The 26,215-nt window shown below is 38.5% G+C and overlaps 1 protein-coding gene across 6 annotated transcripts in view; it reads left to right on the top strand.

Moving 5' to 3' along the window:
- SLC16A7 (solute carrier family 16 member 7) overlaps window positions 1-26,215 on the top strand; it is a 180,784-nt gene that overhangs the window by 121,571 nt on the left and 32,998 nt on the right. The window lies entirely within an intron of this gene.

Genomic DNA, 26,215 nt, shown 5'->3' with positions numbered 1-26,215 from the left:
TTACGTTCCATGTTCAAATGAGGGTGTGATTCATGAGGGATAGTGAATAAATTGGTCCCATATTATTGAGTTGGCCAAAAAGTTCATTTGATTTTTTTTTCTGTAAGATGGCTCCAGTAGTGCTTGGTTGTTTTTAAATTCACTTGAAACAATTTTGTTGAATTGATTATGACAGATGTCATAGTGTGCATTAAAAAAATAGCTTATCAAAGTTGGTGCATTTTTGTGTAGCCATTTTAATATTGAAGACGGAAGAAAACATTTTCGCCATGTTATGCTTTATTATTTCAAGAAAGGTAAAAATGCAACTGAAAGACAAAAAGATTTGTACAATGTACAGAGAAGGTGGTGTGACTGATCAAAAGTGGTTTGCAAAGTTTCATTCTGGAGTTTTCTCTCTGGACAATGTTGTACCATTGGGTAGATCAGTTGAAGTTGATAGCGATAAAATCAGGACATTTACTGAGAACAATCAATGTAATACCATGTGGGAGGAAGCTGACATACTCAGAGTATGCAAATCAATTCAACTTTGGTTGAATCACACCAAAGTCCAGTCTTCATCCAAAGGAAGTGATGTGTATATGGTGGGATTAGATGGGAATCCTCTATTATGAGCTCCTTCCTGAAAACCAAACAATTCATTCCAACAAGTACTGCTCCCAGTTAGAGCAGCTGAAAGCAGCACATGAGGAAAAGCCTCCAGACGAGTGAATAGAAAGCATGTAACTTCCCATCAGGATGATGCAAGACCACACGTTTCTTTGATGACCAGGCAAAGACCATTACAGTGTGGCTTCAAAGTTCTGACTCATCCATCATATTCACCAGGCATTGCACCTTCAGATATCCATTTATTTTGATCTTTTTAAAACTCTCTTAATGGAAAAATTTCCAATTCCTTGGAAGACTATAAAAGGCACCTAGAGCAGTTCTCTGCTCAAAAAAAGACAAACAAGATTGGGAAGGTCAAATTATGAAGTTGCCTGGAAAATGGCATAAGGCAGTGAAACAAAATGGTCACTGCATTGTTCAGTAAAATTCTTGGTGAAAATGAAAAATGTGTCTTCTATTTTTATTTAAAAACTGAAGGAACTTTTTGGCCAACCCAATACTACTGACTATTAAAAAATACTGGATTATTAGTGCATTTTTATGTCACCTATCAGCTTTAAATCAATCCCAACATCAGGCAAGATGGTCTACAGATTGTTTTAGTCATTACTTAAAATATTTAGATTTTAGGATTTTCATTTTTCTACTGGATATTTGACTTTAAGGTACAGATATAGACTCAGAATATAAGCACTTAAAAGTGTATGTTAGTTGCTTAGCTATGTATGACTTTTTGAGACCCCATGGACTGTAGCCCTCCAGAGTCCTCCACCCATGGAATTTTCCAGTCTAGAATGCTGGAATGGGTAGGCATTCCCTTCTCCAGAGAATCTTCCTGACCCAGGGGTTGAACACGGGTCTCCAGTATTGCAGGTAGATTCTTTACCATCTGAGCCACCAGGGAAGCCCAAACACTTAAAGAAGTTATACAAATCATCTTTCAATGTCTTACTTTATAGGTGAGGATAATATGGTTCATAGTGATTGTGATATGTGATATAACATTAGGAATAATATCCAAACATGTTCACATTTACTTTTAGCTCAGGCGTCTCTTAAATGCTTGGTGTGTGTCATATGACTTAATCCCCTTAACATTCTGTAAAATGAGAATTACTTCTCTCCATTCTATAGCCAAGGAAATAAATAAAATACTTTTCCTAGTTCAAGCAACTCATTAGGGACATAGAAATTGAGACCCCACATATGTAATCACTATGCTCTTCTGCCTTTCTCTTCCCTCCGTAAAATGGCAGAGCTACATCTGTTCAAGGCCTTCCACAAACCTGATTCAGGTGCTGCCCCCCCAAGGTTTTTGCTTTAGTGACATAATGATTATTCTTTTTGCTGTTTTTGTTCAGTCACTCAGTTGTGTCCAATTCTTTGCAACCCCATGGACTGCAGCATTCCTGGCTTCCCTGTCCTTCACCATCTCCTGGAGCTTGCTCAAACCCATGTCCATTGAGTCAGTGATGCCATCCAACCATCTCATCCTCTGTCGTCCCCTTCTCCTCCTGCTTTCAATCTTTCTCAGCATCAGGGGCTTTTCCAGTGAGTTGGCTCTTTACATCAGATGACCCAAGTATTGGAGTACTGAATTATTCTTTTTTTCTGTACTACCAAGGTAAAAATTTGATCCCCCAATAATCCTTTGTGTGTATGTGTGTGTGTGTGTGTGTGTGTGTGTGTGCGTGTGTGCGTGCATTGGTGGGTATTTTCTACTTTCCGTAAGTCAGTGATTTTGCATTAATCCAATGTATGTCTCCATTACCCTTTTGATTAGGTTAAATTGATGCATTTCTGTTCCAGTACCAAAAGATATCTTTAAAATGCTGTTTGGGTATGTCAATGGACAATTCTGCTTTTAAAACACTTTGAGATTCTCTGTTAGTTGCTTTAAGGGTTGTCTTGTGTTGTCTCTGATGACTGTAGAAACAGTAGATACTGTTCACTCGGTCTATTTCATCTATCCCATGGGTCAGGTGTTCCTTAATGATGTTTTGCTATAGCAACACTGATAACTGTTTTGTTCTGAGTTCCAAAACATGCTAATGTTAAGATATGTAGTTTCCCCCTTCTTAAATACAACTGAAATGGATTCCTCTAGTGAGTTTGTGTAAGTAAGTCTACTTCAGTTTGGACTTTGGGTTCCATACATCCATAATTTTCAGTTGAGTTGATCATTGACTAACTTATAAGCAACACAAAAATGTATGTAACCTTTTTGAAAATGAAAGTGAAAGTCGCTCAGTTGTGTCTGACTCTTTGTGACCCCATGGACTATACAGTCCATGGAATTCTCCAGGCCAGAACACTGGAGTGGGTAGCTGTCCCCTTTTCCAGGGTATCTTCCCAACCCAGGGATCGAACCAGGGTCTCATGCATTGCAGGTGGATTCTTTACCAACTGAGCTGCCAGGGAAGCTCAAAGCCTTTGTAGTCTCCCCTTAATAAACTCCATCCAGAAAGAGAATTAACAAAGAGAGCATGGAAGATCATATGGAATATTTTAAGGGCCAGGCCTAGAAGGCTTAAAAGACATTTCTGCACACCTTCCCTTGGTCAGAACTTTCATATTGCCCTACGTAAAGGCTTCCCAGGTGGGACTGGTGGTAAAGAACCCGCTTGTCATTGCAAGAGACATAAGAGATGTGGGTTTGATCCCTGCATTGGGAAGATCCCCTGGAGAAGCACATGGCAACCCAGTTCAGTATTCTTGCCTGGAGAATCCCATGGACAGAGGAGCCTGAAGGACTACAGTGCATAGGATCGCAGAGTTGGACACCACTGAAGGGACTTGGCATGCGTGCAGACCTAGAGGCAGGGGAAGGGTTTCTGGAAATTCAGGGTTTCTAGAGGAAGAAACAAAATAGGATAACACAGAGCAAGTCTCAGACAGAGCTTGATATCCCAATAATCATTCTCTATCCCATGAAAGCAGGATGTATTTATAGATTTAACCATGATCATATGACAGCCAGGAGTCATATGGCTGGCTCTGAAAGAAAACTTAGAATGAAGAACAGTCCAGTTACTTTTCTCAAACCAGTAAATCTCAGCATCAAATTGTAAATAAGTAAATAGTATAAATGGGGCTTCCCAGGTAGTGCTGGTGGTAAATTTGAAGACCATAAGGCAAAAGGCATATAGTTTACTCTTAAGACCAATGAGCCTCTATACCAAGTAACTGAAATATTGTGTTCAACATAATGCTAATTGCTTTAGCCTAGAGAACATCTAAGATCTGACACTCATTAGAGCTTAGCACTCAGCCTATTAATCACCATGGTGGGGTCACGGGGTAAGACGGAGTGTGTTCAGAAGCTTGGCCTATGATGTCCGGGCTGGAGTCTCTTGTAGCAATTAGTTGCATCTGGGCCTTGGTAGCAAGGTATTATCTTCCCTTCTGATGTCTGAATTAAAAATGAAACTAATAAAAGGAGTGCAGGAAGGATGGAGAAGAATGCAAATTATGTTTATCCCTTACTTCATCCTTAGAATAATAGCATTAAATTACAGCAACCCATCTGGCCATCCATATGGTCTCCTGGCGTTCTAACGAATTTTAGCAAATAGGTCAAGCAGAGTGGTCACCCCATTAATAAAGCACTAATTAGAAGTAGAAAACATATTACGATTTAAACTTTCCACATTGTTTAGACAGATATAAGGATTTATTTTGTAAACAGTAATTATGTAGGATTATCTTTTAGTGCAATGTGTGTCTTTGTTACTATATCAAAAGATAATGTGAACACAGTTAGCTACACAATTGTAGAACACAGATTTGGGGCTGCCAGTCTCTGTGAGAGCCTCATGTTATTTTTCTGGTATATCTGTTATGACTTGGAATAATCAGCCATTCTAAAGAGGAGAGTTGGCTTTGTCTCCATGGCAACTTACTCTTCTGTTTTATGTGAGCAGTGACTGCCAATTGTGCTAAAGTAAGGGCGATGGTTTTATGATGGATTACTTTACACAAGGGACCAGGCATCAGACCACTGAGCTTATCTTACTGGAGGCAAACAAGCAAATGGTTTTAGGCATAGGAGGTTGGTGACCATGGTATATAATGTGTATTTATCTAATCTTTAAAGTCAAAATAAGTTCACTGTAGTATTTTATTTTGTGTTTTGATATGTTTGCAGACTGGAGACTATTAAAATAAGTCATATAGTGCTGTATCTTAGCAGCAGTTAAAAAAGGAAAGTTCATTCTAACCCTGTGATTGCAATACCTAGGGCTTTCAGCTTCAGCTTAACTTTACAAAACCCAGGAAATACCAGGTACATGTGGACCGCCCTGCACAAGTCTGTGTCCTCCTTCCACCTAATGCCGTAAGCAGCTGTGCTCAGTCATGTCTGACTCTTTGTGGCCCCATGGTCTGTAGCCTGCCAGGCTCCTCTATCCATGGGATTTTCCAAGCAAGAATACTGGAGCAGGTTGCCATTTCCTTCTCCAGGGAATCTTCCCAACCCAGGGGTTGAACCTGCCTCTCTTACATTTCCTGCATTGGCCACCTGGGAAGCCCCATACCTATGCCATAGTGGGTAATTTTTTTTCATCTATGAGTGTATGTATTGCTGAGATTGTCCTAGGAAATTTAGTACAATGTGGCAGAAGTCATTTTGCTCACCAGACTTCCATGTGTCCTTAAATATTTCCCAGCTTCTCTACACTCAGGTTGAGGTCAAGTGACTAGTTCAGACCAATGAATTGTGAGTGGAAGGATGTTTCTCGTCCCTGGACACCTGGGCAAGGCAGTTCTAGCTGATGCAATGTCTCCCTTTTGTCCACAACCTTCTTGCATATGATGTTGCTACAAGGGGAATATCCTTGGCCCACTTTATATTAATACTTTGGATGAGTAAGAAAGGACTTTCTATTAAGCTTCTGCAGTTTTGTGATGTGGAATGAAACCTAGATTATACTAATCAATACAGACATGAAGGCTTATATTGTCATGTAACTATGAATTATGTAAATTTTAAGCCTAGAACAGACTATAGGACGCCCTTAGTCATTGAGCTTATAGTATGCCATAAGGTTTGTATGTGTGCTAGTTTTTCAGCTCTCTGTTAGAGAAGAGTAAGCCTTCAGCATCACGAATGAAAAAGGAGTCTTATGTGAAAATCAGCATTGTCAACTTTCAAAGGAATAAAAGTGAGAGGTGGGCACTTCAAGACACAGAAATAGGGATCAAGTAACGCCCATGGAGCTTTCTTTGTCCCTCTCACGACAAGGATGGAGGAGGCAGGAGTCAAGGGCAGATCCCAAGTATGCTTAGGCCTTTGAAACTATTCAGGGAGATACTTTCTTATAGAAGGCTGCTAATCCAGTCCACATAGTATTGGATTATTACTAAGATTTATTTTTAAAAGAGAGAATTTAAGAAACTTTACTCAAATCCCTTTTCATATGTGTGCTTTAGACAATGAACATTTTACTTACTGACTTATGGAAAGAACCTACTTATTAATTTACTCCTTGACAAGAAGAAGAATATCTTCCCTGATTTGGGGCTTAAAATTTCTCTAAAATATGCTGTTTTCTCATTACATAGTTTATGCAGATGTGTTTTGGCCGCAAATGACAGAAATCTGATTCCAATCTCCTAAGGCTTAAAGAGAAAACATCCTGCATGAAGATCAGAGAAGGGGCTCAGCTAACAGAGTCTTCCAGGTCGGCTAAGGCAGACGGCTTCTATCTGTCCATCATACTGCTGTCTCCCCTCCACTCTCCGGTGGAATATCTTTGTCTGTTTACTTTAGTAGCCTCCCGCTGACACAAGGAAGGTGATTAACAGCTTCTACGTCTTACGTTTCAGTCTCAAATTTGACATAGGGGAGACTGCTTCTCTTCCCTAAGTTGTATGTAGACAAATTCTGGGGAAGACTGCTAGAATCTGGCCAACTTTGCATCTGCCCCTGCAGGCAGTGGATGGATGAGAAGCTAACATTGGCAGCCTCAGTGGAACTGTGTATTTGGTGTAGGACATGGGCTGTTCCCTAAGGGAATGGCAACACGCGTCCCTGAGGAAGGAAGGCTCTTGAAGAGAAAGCAATGTGTTCATGACTCTTTTTAAAGGAGCTTCCTCAGTGGCCCAGCGGTAAAGAATCTGCCTGCCAAGGCAGGAGATGCAGGAGACATGGATTCAATCCCTGGGTCAGGAAGATCCCCTGGAGAGGAAATAGCAACCTGCTCTAGTACCCTTGCCTGGAGAATCCCATGGAGAGAGGATCCTGGCAGGCTGTGGTCCATGGGGTCCCAAAGAGTTGGACCCGACCAAGGTACTGAACATGGCACTCTTTTAAAATTAGATTAATATATGATTTCCCAGGAATAAAACCATATGCCGCTTTTTTACTAATCACTCATGAGAACTTTGTATTTCTATAGCTAAATAGCTATCTAGGTGTATGTCAAAATGCCCGTACTGTATGTAGACTCTGGGTTGCCTAATGGAATATAATACATAATAGCCAACCAGAGGACTCAACTGTATCTGACAAGAGTTGGCCCCTTGAGTGGAGCTTCAATCTACAAAGTCCTAGCATCTCAGGATTGTTTGTTAATGGCTTAATATTCCTATGAGATGCAGAAGTGTATTGCCACTAAAATAATGAGATCCAAGATAACAAATATGCAATGTGGACTTGGCCACTATGTTGTTTGTGCCACACTTTTGACCTTGGATCCTCATTTTCCCTGTCTGTAAAATCACAAAACAAAATGATGTTTGTACATGTACCATATGGTGTCCACTGGTCAGGGTTGCTGCCCAGGAATAAATAATTATAATGTAGAGAAAGCACTGTGTCTCATGCTTAGGAATTTTTAGCGTTTGACTTGTGGTTGGTGCTTCCTGTTGCTGGTGTTGGTTTGATATTAGCCACTAAGAATGAAACTTCTGATTAGGTTTAAGCAAGATAGTAAATCTGACTAGAGCAACCTGTGCCGATAAAGTGTGGAAACAGAGGATGGAGCAAGAAATTAATAGGTCAGTAATCAGTTCGAAAGCAGTATAGCCTTTACTGATGTTTGCTGTGGCATTTCCCCTATGCCTCCTACTTTTCAGCTGGTGAAGTGGACATAGCTCATTCTTTTGGGCCATCTTATATGTGTTCATGTGACCTTAGTCATGTCTGACTCTTTGTGACCCCATGGACTGTAGCCCGCCAAGCTCCTCTGTCCATGGTATCTCCAGGCAAGAATACGGGAGTGGGTTGCCATTTCCTTCTCCAGGGGATCTTCCCGACTCAGGGAATTGGGCCATTCATGTATATCTGAAAATCCTTCCTAAGTTTAGAGGAATCTCAACTTCATAATTTCCTGCCTCCCCATGAGGGTAAAAAGTCAGAACTTACTTTCATAAAATTCCCTGCCCCTAGGGCCTCCAGGCCCCATTAACCCAGTACTGTAGGAAGGCCAGGTTTATTTCAGAAACCACTGATGTGAAGAAACAGCGCGCTGAGCTTCATGCTTAGGAAATTTTAGTGTTTCATTTGTGGTGGTTGCTCCTTTTGCTGGTGCAGGTCTTGATATTAGCCGTAATTAAGAATGAAACTTTAGATCAGGTTCAAGCAAGATGGTAAATCTGACTAGAGCAACCTGAAGAACTTCTCGTCAGAAGATGAGATGGTTACAGAGACTCCATGACCCAAAGCAACACAAAAGTGGTGTCATGTTCAGAGCCGGTGGGATTTGTGTTACAGGCTGAGGGTGTGTGGCCGCTGGTGGCAGCCATAATATGCCCCCTGGAGCAGTCCGTTTTGCGGTATGGTTTAGGCTGTGCTATAGACTGAACTGGGCTTCCTTAGTGGCTCAGACAGTAAAGAATCTGCCTGCAATGTGGAGAGCCTGGGTGTGATCCCTAGCTTGAGTCGATCCCCTGGAGAAGGGAATGGCAACCCACACCAGTATTCTTGCCTGGAGAATTCCACTGACAGAGGAGCCTGGCAAGCTACAGTCCATGGAGTCACAGAGAGTTGGACACCACTGAGTGACCAACACACACACACACAGACTGGTTAGAATTGCATAGACGGATGTGTATTTCATGGATCTGACTCAACGATGAGGTCCCCAACTGTGGCAGAAGTGCTGGTTCTGCCCAATTATGCACAGTATTTGGGATCATCAGAGATGGGGATGCGTGGGTAATCCAGTGTCGTAATTAGGAACTAGGCGTCCTTGCTCAGTCATGTCTGATCCTTTGTGATCCCATGGAGTGTAACCTGCCAGGCCCTGCTGTCCATGGAATTTTCTAGGCAAGTATACTGGAGTAGGTTGCCATTAACTACTCCAGAACTAGGGACTAAACCTTATATAATTTCATTGATTCATTTATTCTACATGTGTACATTGAACATCTACAATGTACAAATTAGTGGCTTGGCACAAAGCTATCAGACACAGGAGTTGCTTACAGAATATGAAATAGATACTTTCACTTTTCTTTATTTAATATAAGCTATGATATATATGAGTAAAGAAACATAATAGTTGGTATGAAACTGCATAAGAAGGAAACATATCTCAAAAGCATGATCAGGGAATGTTTCTTGAGCTGAACTTGAAGGTTGAGGATATATCCATCAAAGGAAGGGAAGTATCTAAAGCTGAAGAAATAGTGTAAATGAAAGCCCTAAAGGGGAAGAGTTATAGAGAGTTCTAGTAGCAAAGAAGAGGGATGTGGTTAATACATGAGGGCAAGATGGAGAGAGGTATAGTTGATGGCATAAAATCCACTGAAATGGATGGCATAAAATCCGGAATGTGTTAAAATACAATTAATTCTCATTATGTGAATCAGTTAGTTATGTTCTATGATGTAAATATTGAAGTATTGCCTACTGAGCTCTCCTGCTTCTAAGCAAAATACAAGGTTAAGTTCCTGCAAGCTTCTGGTCACGTTTTCACCAACTGATCAATAGATAACTTTGTTTTATGTGTATTTCTATTTAAAGACACCTTGTTTAATATATGTCATCAGTTCATGAACATGAAACTCATGTCAAATGGCACTGTCACGCGTGCCTGAAAGAAACATGCGTAACATGTATGTTTTTCCTTTGAGGCACATCACAGTCTTCTCGTGCTTAGTCACCCTAGGCAGCGACCAGAGCGCTAGGTTTGAAAGCCATTTCAGACAGCAAAATCACCAACAGAAAGCAATTTGGGAAATGTGGGAACTAGATAGGAAGACCCTTGTTTATCGATGGAGAGCTGAAACAAGAAGGCAGAGTGTCACCTCGTTTGACACCTCAGTTGGGAACATGCATGATGACTGATTCCAGTTTGTTTCCACTTTGCACATCTCCATGATGACAGTGAAATTACTGCAAATATTGATTTGATGATTACAAGTGTATTTTAGGGAGCAGACAGGTTCAAAAATTCAGAATCCTAGGATAATGAAGATCAACCTTACCTATAGACTTTATGTGAGAGAATTACTGTTTCCTATGCTGTACAAAAAGGGTTTGGAGTAACCCAGTTTTTATTATAGTTGTTTTATCTATTGTTTTTAAGAATGAGATAAGCCTGCACCATCAAAAATTTAATTCACATTAGCATTTATGATTGCACTAATGCAATTGATTATCACCCTCGATTTTACTGAAGTTCATATTAGTGGAATACAAATTTCTCAAGCTATTAAAGAAATAATAATGATACTTAGAATCTTTCTAGTCACTAGAAGGGCATTAACTGGAAAGCTTTGGGAAGCTTCTATGGGAGCTATGATAAATTTTTGAAGCGGTACTCAGTAGGCTTACATTGTTCTCATTAGAATGTGCTCTGCACTCCCTAGGAATGTTTTATGGTTATAGTGTGTTGTTGGTTCATGCCATGCTTCTTTGGCCTCACCTCCCATGCAATCAATGATTGGATTAAATATAAATCCAAGGGACCAAATGGAAGCAACCTATATATTTTCTCAGCATCCCAGTAATGAGTGTGTATTCCTGGAAGGCTGAAAAGGAATAAACCCAATAGAACTTTGATCTACTTTGGATTCATATGTTCTTTTCAGATGATGAGTGAAAAAAATTTGTCAATAAAAACATGCGTGAAATCCAGATAATGAATAAAGAAGAAGAAAAGAATAAGCACTGTGTGTGTATTAGTGATTTGGAGTTTCTTTTAATTTTTCCAAACTCTCAGTGTTCAGGTCCACAACTTACATTGATGAAGAAAAATCATCTAGAGACCAAAAGCATTTACAGTATCCTCTTAGTCCTATTAATTAGGAGAAAAAAAAATTGGAGTAAGATCAAAGTATTTGAGATTTTATCTCAATTGTTGTAAGCTGTTGAGATGTTAGTGGAAAGATGAAATGTTATGTGCTGTGGAAATGATGGTTGTGAAATCCACGTGGCAGAAATAGCAGGCAGCTGCTTATTTGACTTTTGGGCTACAGAAACTATTTTTGAAACAGAGATCTTGCTCAATGTTTCAGATTTCTGTCATCTTCCACAGAGCAGACGTGGATATAGAGATGGAGAAACTTTTCAAAGCCGCCCTGTTTTCTTTATCTTATTGTCTGGGATAAACTCCCCCCTCCCATATCAGAAACATGCAAAGGATTGAATTTTAATAACCTCATTTAGAATGTCCTTGAACACTTTAGAGGTTGTCATCAACCTTCCAAATACTTCTTGGTTATGAAGAGTATTTCACAATTAGTTTAAAGTATATATAAAATATCTAAGAGTTAATTTTGCCTTTTCAGATAAAGAAAAGCAAGTTTAGTGAGATGACTAAGATGAAATGAACTATAAGCCTTTCTCATGAGCACTGAAGCTATTAAGAAATATTAAGTACCTTTATGTTGTGACAAAGATATTACTTAGAGGTGTTCCTTAAATCAAACATGGTATGTTTTAGTAGCTGGATAAAACTTTACAAGGGCAGGATAACCTCTGCTCCTTAAAGTTGGTGCTCATGTTAGGTCATATGCAACTGAAGTGGAAGTTTAAGGCAATTTATGAGTTTTCCTGACGAAGTAGCGTGGCCCCCGTGTACTGCAAACATCCCAAAATATGCACGTGAAAGAAAACAAGGAAAGCATTTTTATCCACCTTGTATTTAAGTTCATATTTGTGACCTCTTATTCTTTATAACTAGTATTAATCTCATAGGTTTAATGAATGATATAGCAGTTAACATTGAATAATCAGCAGATACAGATATTTTTTCTATCTACTGGTACAGAAAGAAAATTGAAAATAGAAATGGTTTATTTCTGTATTTTCTGTAGCTATTCCATCTCCCTTGGAGAGCCAGTAGTAGTGGCAGAAAAACATATCTCACCAGGAAACCTGAATTTCTGTTTGGTTTTAGACATTTTGTTGCTTTAACTAAGTCACAAATATTTACCATAGAATGAATTTAATAAGTCCCAAATTAGCTAAACATTTGAATATTAGTTTTACCTTCAATGATACTTATATAATATTCATGACCTTTCAACTGTCACTGTTTTTTGGTTATATTTTTTTTCTAAGGCGTGATCCTTTGTTTCCACTGACAGACTGTTTCAATTTCTTGGTAGTGTTTAATTGTTGATTTTTAATTCATACATGCAAATATATAAAAACTTTCAAAGATTAATAACTGATTCTTAACTAAATTCCCAAACAAAAGAGGTCTTTTTTGCCACCTCCCCTACCTTGTTTTTTTAAAGAGACAGTATGCATGCATGCTAAGTCGCTTTAGTCATGTCTGACTCTGTGATCGATCATGTCACTGTAGCCCACCAGACTCCCCTGTCCACGGGGATTTTTCGAGGCAAGAATACTGGAGTGGGTTGCCATGCCCTCCTCCAGGGGATCTTCCTAAACCAGGGATCAAGCCCACATCTCTTGTGTTTCCTGCGTTGGTAGCTGGGTTGTCTACCACTAGTGCTACCTATAACATAGTGCAGATGGTGGTTTAGGGTACAGACTTGGATTTGCCTGCCCAGACTCCGGCCTGCCACTAACCAGTGGAGTAGTTCTAACAAGTTACTAGATACTTCTCTACTTCAGTTTCTTATAAATAAAATGTCTTTGCTTCTTTTCATGAATATACATTTCTGAACTTTCATTCAATTAGTTTGATCCCCCTAATTAAACATGATGCAAAAGAACAAGGTGGTTATCGGGGCAAACATACTTGCCATGTAAACCTGCGTATGTGATGTTAATGTAATGCTCTAATCACTTAATTGCAAATACATGGGGAAAAAGTAAAAGCAGTGACATATCTCCTTTCTTGGACTCGAAAACACTGCAGATGGTGACTGCAGCCATGAAATTAAAAGACACTTGCTCTTTGGGAGAAAAGCTATGACAAACCTAAACAGCGTATTAAAGAGCAGACGCCACTTTGCCAACGAAGGTGCATATAGTCAAAGCTATGGTTTTTCCAGTAGTCATATACGGAGGTGAATGTTCAACCATATAAAAGGCTGAGTGCTGAAGAACTGATGCTTTCAGATTGTGGTGTTGGAGAAGACTTTTGAGAGCTCCTTGGACTGCAAGGAGATCAAACCAGTCAATCCTAAAGGAAATCAACTCTGAATGTTCATTGAAGGACTGATGCTGAAACTGAAGCTCCAATGCTTTGGTCACCTGATGTGAAGAGCCAACTCATTGGAAAAGACCCTGATGATGAGGAAGATTGACTGCAGAAGGAGAAGAGGGCAGCAGAGGATGAGGTGTTTGGATGGCATCATCGACTCAGTGGACATGAATTTGAATAAACTCCTGGAGATAGTGAAGGACACGGGAGCCTGGCATGCTGCAGTCTGTGGGGTTGCAAAGAATCAGATACGACTGAGCAACTGAACAACAATAACAACAACTAACATTGAGCTTATTTAAATTGTTTCAAAAAATCAAAATTATCCAAAGGCCTGCACAGTATCTACAGTATAGAAACTGGAGAAAATGGATCAAGGAGAGAAAATATCAAATGATAATACTAAATTTGCCTTTGATTTCAAATTAAAAGAAATATATAAATAAGAGAAAAAGCTCATCTTTCTATTACTATGATCTTGTTTTGCCTATCTTTCTTCTATACAAATGTCAAATTAACTGTTTTAAATTTTAGTCCCAGCTTAATGTTCTGTATTCTAGGTTTCTTTCCTTTCATTTCTAGTCTTTTTTTATGCAGTAATCTGAGAAAAGCTATCTGATGTGGGATACATGAGGTGCCAAATCCATCATAATTGCAGAGAAGCCATTGAGTCATCATCTTTTGCTGTGAATGGCTGCATATTGTGTGAACAGATTTTAACGCAATATGTATACAAAGTGAGCACCATACTCGGTAACATAATGCAGCCGGAGAAAATTCAAAACAAAGAAGCTAAAAGGATCAGAAACACATACTTGGTTTGTGTTTATTTTTGAAATAGAGGATAGCTCCTGTATCAAGACAGACAAATCAGATTTTGTCTTTATAGGGTAGAAATATCAAGTCTAAGAAGAGAGATAATGAAAGAATATAAAGTTCTGAAGGGTATGGATTATGTGAATAGATGTAACTAAATTCCACAATATTGGAATTTCAGTGAGAGAGAAGGAAATGTAGGACCCAAGAAAGCCTGTAAAAGACAAATTTTATAAGAGAATCATAATCCAATAGAATGTATGATCCCAATAAAAAATGAATTAGACCAAAATTTTAAAAGAATCAAAGTTTAGATAAACTCACGAATGGTAGATCTAGATATAAATGGCAACAAAGGTGTTTAATTATATTCCTCATCAGTTCATCCTTATTGAGGTTGTTGAATTGTGAATTTACTAAGAATAGGATAGCATGATAATCTTTCAAGGAAATATTGGAAAAGCAGCTCATACTTTGGTCTGTCTGACTTTAAAGTTCATATTTCTGTTTACTTTCTGTTTTAGTGATAAAGGAACCTTATCCTTCAATTAAAAAATAAATTTAAAAAAATCTTAAAAAGAACATTATCCTTTTCTTTCTTAATTTCCAGGTCAGGATAATATGCATCAGCCATATATTTCATCCATTATGGCATCACTATCAAAAGAATATAAAATTGGAAGGAGAGTATATTTGTCCTAGTTTGGAATTTTCTTATATTACTGTTAAATTTGTATACTTATAGTTGACTAAAGTTTCTTGATATCACTTTTTTTCCTTGTGAATTTGATCTGTTTTCTTGAATAAAATATAATTTTCTGAAGGCATAACTAGTTCTCATGCCAATAGAAATGTATCTTTCTGTTATTGAAAAGGACCAGTCATAGTAGTATGAACTTCCTGTCTCACTAAAATAACACAGAGAAAAAGTACAACTTTGAAGTCAGATAGGCCTAGGAATGCCAAGTTTCTAATGTCTCCTAAAATATGCTATCTAAAGAAAATATCTTATATCTCCTAAAAGCGTGTTATCTAAAGAAAGCTTTAGTGTTTCCTCTACAAAATGAAAGAGGATTATGGATTCCAACATAGACAGTTTGTTGTAAGAGGTTACCATCAACATTATCACCATCATCATTCGATCTCTTTCAAGTGAGAACCTGACTCCATATTCACATCCTTAAACTTGCCATTACCAATGACTGTTAAACCTTTCACAGTCTCGATTTTCTAGTATTTTCCTCTCCACTACTGGAGTCTATCTTGGCACATTTCCTCCAGTACCCAACCCTAGGAACCCTTCAGTTGACTGGTACTCTCCCTATGTGTATTGATACAGACCCATGTGTCAGTGTACGAGCTTTACCCGCCTTACCTAGCTAAAGATCAGATTCAGTGATGACCACTTCTTTGCATACATTCTCAACTTGCCTGCCTCACTCCCCACGCACTTCCCTGCATCCCTCGATGAAACCGGAATTGCCTCAAGTTGGCTCTTCACCAGCTCTGTACCTGCATTGCACAGCTCAATGAAACTCTAGAAAAATAGGCTGCAGAATGTCAGTTCAGTTCAGTTCAGTTCAGTCGCTCAGTCGTGTCCGACTCTTTGCGACCCCATGGACTGCAGCACGCCAGGCCTCCCTGTCCATCACCAACTCCTGGAGTTTACCCAAACTCATGTCCATTGAGTCGGTGATGCCATCCAACCATCTCATCCTCTGTCGTCCCCTTCTCCTCCTGCCTTCAATCTTTCCCAGCATCAGGGTCTTTTCCAATGAGTCAGCTCTTTGCATCAGGTGGCCAAAGTATTGCAGTTTCAGCTTCAGCATCAATCCTTCCATTGATCACTCAGGACTGATCTCCTTTAGGATGGACTGGTTGGATCTCCTTCCAGTCCAAGGGACTCTCAAGAGTCTTCTCCAACACCACAGGTCAAAAGCATCAGTTCTTTGGTGCTCAGCTTTCTTTATAGTCCAACTCTCACATCCATATATGACCACTGCAGGATGTACTGGTCTCTTAATTATGATCATAATCTCAAATAGGCCTTTAGCTGCCTGGTAGCCATAGTCTGTATTCTGTTACTCTAATCCAGTCTCTCTCCCATTCCATGAGATGATCATTTCTCACTGAATTCTCATTCTTAAAGTCCACTGTCATCTTCTCCTTCATTCTTTTTTTTTAAAGCAGTTTTTATCGGCGTATAGTTGATTTACAAAGTTGTGTTAGTTTCAAGTGTATAGCAAAGTGATTCAGTTATACATACATACATATCTATTTTTTCAGATCCTTTTCCCTTATAGGTTATTATAAAATATTGAGTATAGTTCCTTGTGCTATACAGTAGGTCCTTGTTGGTTATGTATTTTATATATAGTTGAGTGTATATGTTAATCCCAAATTCCTAATTTACCCCTCCCCGCTCCTCCTTCATTCTTTTTTTAAAAAAATATTTAGTTATTTGACTGTGTCAGGTGTAGCTGTAGCGTGCAGAATCTTTGATCTTTGTTGCGGCGTGCAGGATCTTTAGTTGTGGCCTGTGAACACTTAGTTGACGCTTGTGGGATCTAATTCCCTGGGACTGAACCCAGGCCCCCTGCATTGGGAGTGTGGAGTCTTAGCCACTGGACAACCAATTAAGTCCTGTCTCCCTCCTTCTTCATTCTTTATCCCAGGTGATAATTTTGTTCTTACTTCATTAAGAAAGTTTATGTAATCAGAAGAATTGTCACATGTTTTACTACCACATTTTCCCAACTGTGTACATCTGAACCTATGTAGTCTACCTTCTTACCTGTCCTGTCTGCATCCCACTAATGCCAAGCCCTTCACTTACGCCCTTCCTCTTCTGTCTCTCACTTGTTGAAGGTCACTGCGGATGAACTTCCTCTGCGTCCTTCATTGGCAGTAGCGTCTCTTACAACAGGACCATTCCCATAGCACAGAAACATGATCTTTCATCTTCCAACTTGGGGGAATAAAATGAAACAAATGTATAACATTCTCTAGACTCCTATTTTCTGTCAACCACACTCTATTTATTTCCTTCCCTTTAAGTAAAACTTCTTAAAAATGTTGCTGTGTTCGGTATCTCTAATTTCTCTCTTCCTAAACTCTTTGCCCTCACTCTCGTCAGTTCTCATTCCCACCACTCATCTGAAGTTGCTACTTTGGAGATCAATCATGACTCCGATGTTATCAGTTTAGTGGTTGTATTTCAGTTCTCATCACACTGGACTTTTCAGCAGTATTTGATATAGTAGTGATTGGTCTTTTATTAAAATTTCTTAATTTTACTTGTAAAAGACCATGCTTGTGTTTTTTCTGTTGCTGCCACAAATGGCAGCTCAGTATTTATTCCCTTAAACTCCCAACATTGGAAAGGTCACCTCTTGAATCTTAGTTTCTACATATACTTGCTATGTAGGTGACTCACACTTTCTCATGACTAGAGCTATTAATTTATAAGTTAATGCCTCCTAACTTTATATTTCTAGTCCCAATCTCTCCTGAACTTTAGACCTGTGTAGAAGGATTCAACATTTCCACGCAAAAGCCTCATAGGCATTCTCACTTAACCTATCTACATTTGATCTGAAATTCTCCCCCAAAGATATTGATCATGCCAAAATGTTTAGAACCACCCTTGACTTCTCTGTTTATTTTTTTCTTGATCCCAGTGGGCACATCTTTTGTTCCACCTTCTAAACAAATCCTACATTTGATCACCTCTCACCCCCACTGTTGCCATTACTTGGTCCAAGGCATGACTGTTTGCGGTTCAGATTATTATTGTAGCCTGTGATTTGGTGTCCCTGTTTGTGAACATAGTTGCTGGTGACATCCTGTTGTAACCTAAGCCCAATCTTGTCTCTCCTCTCTGCAGACTTACTAAGCTTCCACGGTTTCTCATCTCCCTCTGAATATCCCCTCTCCTCTGTTGCTCCCCGGACGTCCTCATTCTCCCTTTTGCTCACTCTGCTCTGGTACACTGGCCCACCCGCTGTTCCTAGGAATGTCAGCCTCATAGGAACCTGCTTTCACCGCATGTATTCACTCACTCAGCCATGTCTGACTCTTTGCGACCCCATGGACTGTAGCCCACCAGGCTCCTCTGTCCATGGAACTTTCCAGTCAAGAATACTGGAGTGGGTTGCTATTCCTCCTCCAGGGGTCTTCCCGCCCCCAAGGATCAAACCTGCATTTCCTACATTAGCAGATGTCGGTTTCTTTACCATTGTGCCTGCTGGAAGCCCGCATATACACTTGATCTTAGCCATAAGGCTGAGAAGTGACTCACACCTCTTCTGTAATAAACACATATTCACCTCAGGGATTTGCATCTATTCTGCCCTTTACCTGGAATTGCATTTTCTTGATGAATATCATTTAAGTATTGCTACACCCATGCCTCTGCTTCATTCAGGTCTTTACTCAAAATTCACCTTCCCAGAGAGGCCATCATCTAGAGCTATCCTAGCTAAAATTTGAACATCACATCCACACAATTTTGTCCTCCGTTCTTGCATAATTTTTTTGTTTCTGTAGCACTTGTCACTGTCACTTAGTTTTTTTTTTATCAGAAAGCTTTCTGTGATTATAGAAATGTCCTTTAAATCCGGTTATCCAATATATGTTACCTATTAACCACATGTGGCCATTGAACACTCGATATGAAGTTAGTTTGAGAAATGAACTGCATTTTTATTGTTTTTTATTTTAACTAAAATTTTAAAAAGCCTTAGTTGACTAATGGCTACTGTTTTGGAACACCCGCCCCCCAACTAGAACATGAACCTCATAAGAGCAGGGGTTTTTCTGCGTTTTGTTCACTGTTATAGCCCCCCTGGGTAGCTATGTCCTGGAACATAGTAGGTGCTTCATATTTTGAAAGAATGAACAAATGGATCATTGTCGAAATTATTTAAAATCATAAGCTTAGCCATGAGAAAGTGAATTATCTTCCTGGCTATGCTACTCAATAATGGTGTGATTTTACATTCTCAAAACCCAAATGTCTTTGTTCGTGTTTTTTTTTTTTTTCTTCATTTAATTAATATGTATTGAACTATTCTGTGTGCCAGAAATTATTGCTGTCCCCAAATAAAAAAGACATAGTCTTTTAAGCAGTTTGTTATATAGTAGAAAGTGTAATACACTTTCCATAATTAATCTAATTTACTGTTATGTCATAAAGTAAAAAGTTCATCCAGTTAAGACAAGGAGTTTCATCCAGTTAAGACAAAAAAGAAGTAAAAGTTATTAGATCTGTGTGAGACCCCCTAATGACAGAAATATGAACTACCGTGAGTTCAGAGAAGAGACATAAAAGGCAGTCTTAACGGTCAAAGAATAGTTGGTGTAAAGGGAAAAGCAAGACTTCCTGGAGGATAAAATGGATTTGAAATGTTTAGAAAGAATTGGCATTTTAGTATAATGGCAACAGACACTGTATGCAAAACTGACCCCTTCCCATAACATAAAGTGTGGAATGTGAGACATCTGAGTGCGCGGCATTGCATGCTATGGCTTTCTGTGCTGTTGTGAATTCATGGTATAAACGCGCAGAAAACACTCATAAGCTCTGCAAACCCTCTGGGACTTTCTATTACAAAATTCTAAAATAATGGTTTTTTCCAACTGTTGTTCCCTGTTTGCATTGATTTAAAAAAATATATCTTTTTTTTTTTTTCTTTTTATGTGTATGGGAAGTGTTTTCCTACTTATAGTTAGTGAATATTTTACAAATCCTTCTTTTTTTCATTCCTAAACTGGCATACAGGTTATAAAAACTAACAATGGAAGTTTTAATTGTGGGGATAAAGAATATATGTATAAATAATGTCTATGTCATGGGATATCCATCTGTATGATTTTAATGCACAGAGGACTCCTCTGTTTTGTGAGCAGTTGTGTACACTTTCCAAGAAAATTTTAAAGCAGAAAAACCTGGAAGACCATAGAAGTGCAAAGCAGCTTCTCTTACATCCTCAGTACTGCTTTTGTGTCCATCTTATGCTAGTGTGAGGATTAGGTGACAGTGGAAGAAAAAGTACAATTAACGTGTCAAAGCGGGATGCCGTTTCCCTTTCACACCAGCCAGAGGACATATCAGGTGCCTCCCTGAAGGCTAAGTTTATTGTCATAGTTCAATATCAGTTTTCAGGCATGTACATATAGAAGGAAAGAAGAAAATGCAATTATTAAATAATGTTAATATTGACAATATGTTTAAAAACCGCATTTCAAATCTTTCTTGAGGTTAGTCTCTAGGCTTTAATAACAATGAAAAAGAATTTAAAGAGAATTATAATCTAACTGGCTAATCTGATGTATTATTTCATACTTCCCAGGGAAATATATGTTGTTTTATATGATATAATTTATAGTAGACTTGCTGAAACTAGGTGGGTGCTTATATCTGAGAGATTTTCAACTGGCAAATAAGTAAATAAAAATAAATAAATGGGACTGGAATTTAAGACATAAATGGACTCTAATTTAATTATATGGATCATTATAAGCAGTTAATGATGTCATTAGAATATTTTTACTAAAAGTCTATTTAAAGAGATGGTGGGGGGTGGTTTTGTCTTTTAGGGATAATTTCTTTAAAATTGAGTTTTAGGGGAATTTTCTGCATGTGAGCAAAACAATGACAGAAAGTTCTACATCAGGTTTTTGGTTGTAAAATAAAGATGATAATAGAACATTTTTAGTTTATGATAATATCAGTAAATTAGATAAATTATGGAAAGTGTAGTATACTTCCTACTATGTCACAAATTGCTTTAAAATGGTGTCTATTGAAATTCCATGGCCAAAGGATAATAATATATCCCCCAAAATACTGTTGGATAGATGCTTTCCCTCAAGAACACCTCTGTATTTAATCCCAGAGATATAGGGAATAAGTCTTTGCTCATATTTATAACTAAATAAGCCTCTTCCCTGGTGGCGCCAGTGGTAAAGAATCTGCCTGCAGTGCAGGAGACCCGGGTTCGATCCCTGGGTTGGGATGATCCCCTGGAGAAGGGAGTGGCAACCCACTCCAGTATTCTTGCCTGGAAAATCCCATGCACAGAGGAGCCTGGTGAGCTACAGTCCATGGGGTCGCAAAGAGTCAGACACGACTGAATGACCGACACTACTATTACTATAACTAAACTAGTAGAATGTGGCTGTTGAGTTCTTAATGTCATATTATAAGCACAGTTTATCATTAAACTGGTAAACATTAAACACCTAAAATCCACTTCCAACTCCATGTAATTTAATGTTATTTCAAGAAACATTTCATGCTTTTAATTATAATTACATGAGTTCGTAGACCTTTACAAAGTGAAAGAAGGTGTTCTTCATTCTAATGCTGATTTACCTTACAAATAAAAAGCAGATGAAGAAATTGATGCGTTTTCTAAAAGTTACCCAGAGAGTAACAGTGGTAGGCTTAGGACACCTGCTACAGACTTCCAGGCTTTTGTGGATCCATCTTTCATTCTTTAAGGATTACTTCTCTTTGTTAGGTCAGACTCTATCTTTCCTATGAAAAATGGTAATAACGTTCTTCCATTAGAAATGACTTCTCTTGGTCAAATTATTTTCATCACCAAAAAACGTCTTACGGATTTAAAATAATTTCTGTACTGCTTAATTATACTCAGTGATATGTCAGATGTATTTTGAAAATTATCCTGAAGAAGTGTCAGCTATATAGTGATTATTATTATCCTACTTGGTGAATAATAAATGCCTTTACTTTTCGATATGTTTAAGTCTTTCAAAAAGAATATGAGCTGTTACTCCATCACCTTCCTTAGTATTATTTGATCAAGCTACTCATTTTTTGTTCTCTTAATCATCTCTCATAAATCAGTGCCTTAGCCTTTTAGACATTTCACTTGTTTCTCCCTGAACTGCCTCCTACATGTTCTTATTATTGTAATTTATTTCTTGAGTGTTGACAGTTTATTTGGCACTGTTCAGAACAAAACATCTTTCTTTTTAGAGAGGTGACTCAAATTGCCACATTTTGTCTAGTGTGGTCTCAGCAGACCACAGAAAGAATGGACTGAACCATCCCAATAAAGTTCCAGTTATGAGAAAAGGATCAAAGCCACTAGTTAATGGGTAGAGTTCAGAAGCATTTTTCATCTCAGTCTAATCTTTCCCCCGACTGTGTTTAAAGTTATCTCAGTTATGGTGAGAAATGAGTACGTGTGGCTGATTTGGGTTGCCTTGGACCTGCAGATTACCAGAATCTGATTTCAGTAGCGTTCGTGTAGCAAATACAAGCAACTTGAAACTTCTGGGAAGGCCTTCGGAATATAAAGAGTAGCAATTTTTATTGGCCAAAGTGTGGGTTTTAATCAGTATTTTAAACTGTCTTGAAAGGAGAATATTTAAAGTTTTTAGGTATAGATTGAGAGACATATTAAATATATGTTTTTTATTAATAAGTATATGTTCCAGTTCAAAAGAAAGGAGAGAAAAGGTACGGAAAAAAGGAAGGGAGGGAAATATACTGATTTCAGAAATTATGTTTGTTCTCACAAATCTCTGCTTTTCAGTTTGATATTGAATTACATGGTCTAAATCTTATTAGCCAATTTCTGATCCACCAGATTTTAACAACCCTCTTAATAGTGAGCAGGTTAGTAAACCATATTGAAAATTAAAAGCATGCTGAATTGGGCACTGGGAAACCTGACTTCTAGTCTAGTACCTTCCATCTTCAGACTCTCAGGGTGGCTTGCTCTGACTCTGTCTCATTTATCCTAAGACCTAGTACCCTCAGTTCAACTCCTCCCCAAACTCACCACTCAATAAGCATTACTTACATGTCTTAAAAAAAAAAAAATGGGGAACTTAATGCAATACAGTATTTAAAAATAAGATTATCCAGAGATTCATATTTTATGGCCAATGCATAAATGGATCAAAACAGAGATGTGAAGAGTCACCTCAAATAATAAGAAAGACCCTCTAGGCTGCAATAGTAATCACAGTAAATTCTTTTGTTCATCTAGATAAGAATGATACTCCAAAGGAGTGGTCATGAGGCAGAACTTGCTAATACCCATCCAAACACTGTCCAATGGTAAGGGAACTTTAGCCAGGTGATTCTGAGTATTACACTTTTGTTAGCAAGATCATTGAAAATGTGAGGTGGATATACATGTTGTGTTGAGAAGGGATATGAGTGCATATCTGAGTAGAGTTGGACATGGAAAGATGACTTAATCCCTGTGATGACTTCTCTGGTCTCCATTGGCTGAGTGTGGAGAGGTGGGTACCGACAGAGAAAGTGCTATGTGAAATCCTGCATGCTCAGTTGCTCAGTCATGTCTGACTCTTTGTGACCCCACGGACTATAGTCCACCAGGCTCCTCTGTCCATGGGATCTTCCTGGCAAGAATACTGGAGTGGGTTGCCATTTCCTCCTCCAAAGTATCTTCCCAACCCAGGGATTGAACCCTTGTCTCCTGTGGTTCCACCGTCTTGACCGGCATTGGCAGGGGGATTCTTTACCACTGAGCCACCTGGTAAACCCAAAGCTGAATTATTAGAAAAGTATAGAGCAGCACTGGGACACTATTGAGATTACATTTGCAGTTTGAGATCACAAAATGTAAAGGCACCAGTCAGTATAGTTTTATGATTTTTCTACACCAGTTTTCAGGTCTTTAGTAAAATAAGTATGGGAAAGGGAATCTTCCTGAGTTCATCCTGAGTTAGGTATTTTCCAGATAAACATTATGGAGGAAGGAGTAAATGAGCCAAGGATGTCTTGAAGGAGTTTTTCTAAGAATTAACCATCCAATTTAAATTCCACGAGGGAAAGAAGTGTAGGAGAACTGGATAAATGTTGGAGATTGGAGAGGGAAGCAATAGCATCTATGGACTAGAACCTTGATGAGACTGGAAATTGTTGATAGTGAGGATAAGAGCAAGTAAAATGAAAGGTCCAAGTTGGTGAAAGTGATGTTTATAACTGGAACTAGAGGGAAGGTAGTGTCTTGGTTGATGATAAATTCCAGTTTATGACCATTCATTGATTGCATCATTGAGGTAGAATTCAACCCAAAAAGAGAAACAAAGCCAAAAGGTCAGGGGAAATAAATAAAAAGGTCAAGAAACTACATAGCTACATGTATATTGATGTCCCTAAGAAAGGTGATGGCAGTGAAGTAAAGTTTGACTCTTAGCCAGGAGCCAGCCATGAATGTGAGTGGGAGAGACCCAGGTGCCAATAGACAATAGCAAGAAAGAGTTGGGAGAGCATGCTATAACTTGATGGAAATAGCTTCAAAGAAGCACAGAGATTTATAAAAGAAAGAGCAAAGGTGGATAGGGAGTTTAAAAGATGATAGAAAACTGGGAGAACACGTATGCCACCTCCTGGCCCTAAGTGCTTGGGTGGGAGATAAAATGCTTTCCGATTGAAAGGGCATCTAAGGAAGCAGTTTCTTAATGGAGCAGCCATGGCACTGAAAAAAGACAAAACAAGAAAAATCAAATAAACCATAGAATGTGAGTTCCATAGTGCACAGCAGAAAGGTAGAGAAAAGAGTATTGTGTGATAGATTTGATGGAGCAGCAGGGCTGTGAAAGGTCACTTCTAGGGTGATCAGAATGGACAAGGATTTGATGCAAATGGGACTAGGGCCAGCCAGAAGAGTGATGGCATTACTCAATTCTAGTTCTCTGTTCCTAAATATTTCCTTCTGTGACAGGAAGGCATCCACTGTATATTCTCCCCTTAGCAACACACACAAAATGCCCCTGATGGCTGTTACCTTATATTTATGCAGCATTCAATAGTCTATCAAAATAAGTGATAATAGCTTGAACTAGCATGGCAAACAGTCAGTATGAGTTTGTCCGCAGGCGATGAGTATGCTCTTAAATTACTGATGAAAATAGTATTTGAATTTATAAGACACAACATATCCTCAAACAATGTTCTAGATTATGAATGCCACACTGTGAAACCTATGGGATGATATTCAGTCATGTTCCCCTTGAAGGGACCCACACTTCTTTATATTGTGTTGTACTTTGTACAGGAAAGTAAAACCCTGGAAATTCTGAAAATGTAGCAACTTCTGAAATAAGGAAATATTAAATAAGTAAGAGTTCTGCTTAGATATTTGTCTGAGATTGTTTTTCCAGTTTGTCTAAACTTTTTCTTTATAGTTCATTTTTGTAACTTAAAACCTGTGAAGTACTTTTCCACTTCGGATTGTTAGTGGTGTCATTAAGTTGGGTGAAAGTCATGCCCCATATATGTCATCACTCGCTACTTAACTCATTCTCATTAATCATGCCTGTGTGTGGCTTGGATAATTAAGTTCATAATTATCCAGTTTTCCCCTTGAAGTCATTTTTCTTCCCCTAGTGTTGAGCTTCCTGTTAAAATCTATACAATTTCAGTATACCCTTAGGAGATGAGGTCACCTATTGGTATTATAACTCACATGTTGATTACTAGACAGGTCAAGTGGGTTCTTCCTTCCCTTTTTCCGTCATCTCTTTCTGACTTCTTACTTCATGTGAGTCTTCTGTGACAATAAATAAATAATTGTCTGGAAAAATGGTGTCTTCATTTTCTTTCTGTCTCTCTCACATGTCTTTCTCCTAAATGTCATTTTCTGATTCCCATATTATTATTCACTCAACATTTTCCTTCCTCTCTTTTGGCTATAATTTTATAGCCTTAATTCTTTAATTATCTGTGAAAACTAAAATTTTATGACTCATCTCTCTCTACAAAAAGCCCAGATTTTTCTTTTTTCTTCCTCTTTACGTGAAAGAGTTTTATAGTTGAAGGTTTTACTAATCACATGCCTTTATGGTTTTTAAAATGATCAGGCAGAAAAGTGATGAGTCCTCACTTTGTTAACCAATTTGTCTCATTCATTTTTCACGTAAACCAAGTTGTTATTTCTCATTTAAACTTGGCTGGATCAAAGTAGGCATCTGAAGACAGAAAGACAGTTCAGGAGAAGCTAAACACAGCTTTCAAATAGCAGATAAGATAGCTGACTTTGATATCTGGGTAGTGCTATCCAGTTGTCTACTTCTGTGAAGTAAAGTGAAGTGAAGTGAAAGTCGCTCAGTCGTGTCCGACTCTTTGCAACCCCATGGACTAAGTCCATGGAATTCTCTAGGCCAGAATACTGGAGCAGGTAGCCTTTCCCTTTTACAGGGGA

Source organism: Cervus elaphus, chromosome 3 (genome assembly GCF_910594005.1).
Source record: "Cervus elaphus chromosome 3, mCerEla1.1, whole genome shotgun sequence".
Taxonomy (NCBI): domain Eukaryota; kingdom Metazoa; phylum Chordata; class Mammalia; order Artiodactyla; family Cervidae; genus Cervus; species Cervus elaphus.
Note: the sequence above shows the minus strand (reverse complement) of the source record. Positions and strands in the feature narration are given on the sequence as shown.